This window comes from Pteropus vampyrus, unplaced genomic scaffold (genome assembly GCF_000151845.1).
Source record: "Pteropus vampyrus isolate Shadow unplaced genomic scaffold, Pvam_2.0 Scaffold236, whole genome shotgun sequence".
Taxonomy (NCBI): Eukaryota; Metazoa; Chordata; class Mammalia; order Chiroptera; family Pteropodidae; genus Pteropus; species Pteropus vampyrus.
This window is the reverse complement of record NW_011889017.1, coordinates 1,973,009-1,977,979: the sequence shown is the minus strand read 5'-3', so window position 1 is coordinate 1,977,979 and position 4,971 is coordinate 1,973,009. Positions and strand designations below refer to the sequence as shown.

At 38.6% G+C, this 4,971-nt stretch overlaps 1 protein-coding gene across 1 annotated transcript in view; it reads left to right on the top strand.

The window, feature by feature from the left end:
• The first annotated feature begins 3,889 nt into the window (after positions 1-3,889).
• COL4A1 (collagen type IV alpha 1 chain) overlaps positions 3,890-4,971 on the top strand; it is a 92,643-nt gene continuing 91,561 nt past the window's right edge. The window contains exon 1 of the mRNA XM_023519771.1: positions 3,890-3,977. The gene's annotated coding sequence lies outside the window, so the exon portion shown is untranslated. The remainder of the gene's footprint in view (positions 3,978-4,971) is intronic.

Genomic DNA, 4,971 nt, shown 5'->3' with positions numbered 1-4,971 from the left:
CCACATTCCCGATGACCTACTCCATCTGCCAGGACCATTTGGGGTAAGTAATTGCCTTATGGGAAGAAAGCACAAGCATTGCTATAGAGATTTGGAGCTCATTTACTTACTGTTAGCACTCCAATGAGGGGAAAGGCAGGAAGATAGAGAGTGAGTACTTCACAGAATGTACAAGTTCTTCACATTCTAGAATCTGAAACAGATGGGATGGGAGCTAGTTGATGGGGCCCAATATAATCCAGACATTGGGAAAAATGAGCAACCTCATAAACTCTCTCAGATGCGTAGCCAGTAGGGAGCTGTTTGAGTCTGTGAGACTGTACATGTTTTTTGATATTGCTGAGAGGTCCAGATGCAAAATGTAATTCCTTGGGATGTCATGAAATTTGTGAAATATCCTTTAACATGTAGGTCACCAATGAAATTGCGAATCTGAGTAAATCATATATAGTTTATTGGCCTGTTCAAACATAGTAATTCATAATGGAGGATCAAGATTTGCATTACTTAAGGCTTTTATCTTAATTTGCTATTTCAAAATCACGTACTACATCCGATTGAAAAGAGATACTCAGAATATTATTGGTATTCTTTTTAGCAGTACATCCTTGAATCACAACTAAAATAGTTCTATAAGACTAGGGTGATATCCATTATCACCCTAGTGATATGGGATGTTATGTCACAGTGATCGTAAAGGCCTAGAATAGTGATATTTCAAAATAGATTTTATTTAGTAAAGTAAATGTGCAGCTCATGACTTTTGTTTGTTATTCTAAAAATTAGGTTTTTTAAAATTTTTCTTTTCTTTTCTAACAGAGCCATTTACATAAAATGCTAGGCCACCCAGAATGTGAAACAGACATCGTGGTCTAAAAAATGTCTTTTGTTCTGAAAAGTTGACCATAACTTAGATATTCTTAGAATTATCAATTCTTTGGAATTGCTTTCTACGGCCAGAATTGGTTCTGAAATTTTCCAAATGAATAAAGCAGATAAGGAGCCATGAAAGTCTTTGGTCTGAGATTTTAAAAAAAATTTATTTTTTTGCTTGATGTAAGCTGGTGGAAGGAGGGCGAGGGTCCTTTATTTCTATAATGGAGCCTATGATAAAGTCTTTAGTTCTTTTTTTCTCATCTCAGGTTTTCCCCAATGGTTGTTCTGACCTGAAGTGTTGCCTAAGGCAAAACTAATTATTTGTTACCCACACACGCTGGGTATGTTTCTGTAGCAAAGGCTCACAAAGTAACTTGACCCCAACATCCACAATTGTGCCCCTGTAACCTCTTATCTGGGAGTCCCCTGTCATTAAGGCATTTACTGATAGCTTAAGGGAATAGTTCCAGGAAATTCATTTTTATAACCTCCCTAAAATTGAATAAAGATAAGCCTCTGAGATTTTGTCAACATTTTGGAAGAGAAAAACCCAGAATCACCAGATAGCCATTTTCAGCTTCAGTCATTTGATTCCCTGCCTAATTTGGAGTTTTGAAGAAACCATTATCGAACTCTAAGTAGAAAAGCCCTCGCTGCCTCAGGCTGTTGTTGGGTTTCTGCCAGCTAAGCCTGTCTGGTAGGTGCACATTTCCTAGGAGGACTGCAAATCAATGAGTCTTCACCTGGTTGGTTCTTCCTTCTGGTATCTGTGGGAGTGGAATGGAGTTTAGCGAGTTTAAAGAGCAGAAGTATGTGTTTCTGAACCTGGCTCCAAAATAGGAAAGTTGGGAATGGGACAGTAGCAGAGAGGAGGCCAGCCCAGAGCCCCAGTGACTTGGAGCTGCCACACCTGTTGGGGCTTCCAGACGGGCGGCTAACCTAGCAGCACTGGGCAGCTCTGGGGGCCCATGCAGCCCCAAGAAACTCCATTTTCTTCTGGCTGGCCTGGCCATCTGGAACAGTCCCACAATCATTCCAAGTTCCTTTTTTTGAGTATTTTCCCCACAGTGTTGTTATGCAGTACTATGTTGTGAGTTGACATGACAGTGTCATTGGATTGTTATCTAAGGTCGTTATTTAATGTTGATTAAATGAACACTACCACCACGACCAACGAAACAACAGTAGTTGGGTACCTACTACTCTTATTTTTTAAATTCTGTTTATTAATGCTTTAACAACTCTGAAATTGGGGTAGATATAACAGTTGATGATGTTCAGTCAACGCTGTTCTTTACTTCCTAGTGTGGTTTTTATAACCGATGCAATCTCAGATGAAATACAGTCTCTAGCTGGCTCAGTGCGAGGCTCTGGCCTGCCCCCAAAGTGTTCATGGGGTACTGGGTACCTGCACATAAAAGACTATAAGAAACATGGTGTAAGTGTTGCAATAGAGGCACATAGCCACTGATTTAGGGAAGCAGCCAGCCCTTTCCTGTGGAGTGGACAAGAGATGGTGATGTTGAGTGAGGCACACGTTTTGAGTCTCTCAGTATTTGTATTTGTGAGTTTGGGATGAAACTTCTGAAGCGTGGGTTTAAGATTCTGGCCTCATGTCTTTGATCATCAAAACCCAGAACGTGAAGCAAATTGCGAACATGGATTAATTTAAAATGTTACGAGGTTATGAGAGTGCATGCCGAAAATTTCCTAAAATGTGAGTCATGGAAAGACACAGATCCACAGTCTCTGGAGTCTGGACTGCTGTTACTTGTCTCCATTTCCTAAATACAAAATTAAGAGCAGCTCACTGTCTTGGAGGGACTTGTTCGGATTTCACTTTATAAAATAAATATCTCCAGATGCAGTTGTTTTATGCGGAAAATCTCTATGACCATGGAGCTGAGATTTCAGTATGTTAAAAAATAGACTTCACATAATCACAATACTATTAAGAGTACAGTTTTATTTTTCAAGGAACTATTATCATCCGAAGCAGAATTTAGCTATATACTTTATTTCAGACTTAGTATAGAGCCTCTAATGCAACTCCTTAACAAAATTATTTCTTTCATACCCCTTTACATTCTGTGCACGATACCTCTGTCTATTTTTGTTTAAAATTTGGATTCTTCTAAAGAAATTGCAGATATAGGTCGGCACCATCACATGTTTATCTTTTAATGTGTTGGTAGTTTTACATAATGGAAGCTGAAGTTGGATTCTAATCTCAGCCTCATCCGCGCATGTTACATTAAGCCTCCTAGTTCAGTTTTCACATCTGTAAAATGGGGATGGTAAGACTAATCTCATTAAATAAGATGATAACTGATTGTACCACCTGGTGGGCATTTGAACACATTAGTTCCCTTCTTCTCCAGCTTTTATTACATGCTTAGATTCTTTTCCTTGCAGTTTTAACATTAGATGTTAGAAATGAAGGAACATTTCTCTCATACAAAGGACATTTTGTTGTTGAATGTTCTTTAATTGAGCATTCAAGCTTTTAATTGAATTAAAAATCAGTTCTTTAAGGTTTGGGCTTAAAATTTAGCCCCTTTATGTATTTTCTCTTTGCACAATTTTTTTTTTTTTTTGCATGCCTGTAAGTCCCTGGGAATGAGAGGAACAAAGCATAGACTCTGCCCGCCTGAACCATCTCCCATGGTCTTAGGTCTGAAACTTCTAAATCAGAAGTGTGTGACATTTTCACTGCCTTGCAAATATGGGTTGTGTCCTGTTAACATAATCCCTTGCAGAGTCCAGTTCAAAAAGTAGAAGTGACTGCCTTTATTTTTTGGACTAAGTAATGCTTTGATGTGTTCTCCTCTGGGGCTGCTATTTCATCTGGTAGGGTGGGAGAGATGGACAGCCCCATGAGGACAAATTCAGATATCACGTACTTAAAGACTGTGCTCGTAGTAACCGGGTAGGATTTTTTTCACAAATAGGTGAAAATACCAAAGTAATTTTGGTTCAAATATTGACCTCAATTTGCAAGTGTTCTCCTATTTGAAGACTTTTTTTTCTCTTACTTCCAGGGTGGTTGTGCTGGCTCTGGCTGTGGGAAATGTGACTGCCATGGAGTGAAGGGACAAAAGGTGAGTAGCCAAAACTTAAATCACAGCAGTTCCTTTTGAATCACCATCGATGCGGACTTCATTAGAAACTACATTAAAATCAAACAAATAATCAGCAATTCACGTTAAAGCCTTAATTCTATTTTAATAATTTCCCTGGATCAATACGAATGAAGCAAAACCAGTCTTAACATTATATTTGAGGAATCTTAACAACTATTCCCTAAAGATTGTAAAAATTAGTAGTAATTAATGTAGGGAAAGGATTTGGTTTATTTTCCTTTTTTGACTCTGGAAGGAACAAGTGTGTTGGAAGAAAATTTGCTGAGTTAATAGTATTCTTTGGAATTGATGTGTAAGTACTAAACTTTGCCTTTTTCTGAAAAAAGAAGAAATTTTTACTGAACTTGAAGGCCTTCTATTCAAATTTGTATTTTTAAATAAGTTTTAATTCATAACATACTTGTCTAGATTTATTTGCAAAAATAATAAATGTCGTTTCGCCAATGTAAAAGCAAAATATTTTTTCCAACCCAGCACTCTTCCTCCCTCTCATTTAAAAATTGTATATCTAGATAAAGATCATTTTCTCTTGGCAGCAAGTCATACCTGTGCATTTCCGTTATTTTGAGAGAGTGTGCCTGTCTGGTTTTTACCTGGGGACAGTGCAGCATCCTGAAACTGTCTGGGAGTCCCTTTGGAAACCAGGAGTGGCAGTGAGGAAATATGGCTAATAAACGAGTCAGCCTTTGGGATGGGAGCTCACAGGGGGTTGGGTCCGTGTGGAAGGAGTGAACTTCTGTGGACTACTGCCTGCTTTCGGGAGCTGGAGGTGTTCGCTGGGCCAGCGTGAGAATTCTCCCACTCACGACCTGCTGAAGGTCTATGGGGTCTCGGACTCACACTTTTGAAATTCAGTGAATTTTCTACTTTACAGGAAGTGGTTTCATTTCTTTTAAACTACTTGCTGAAGTACCAACATTATTCTTTTAAAAAATATGTTGATGGTGTTACC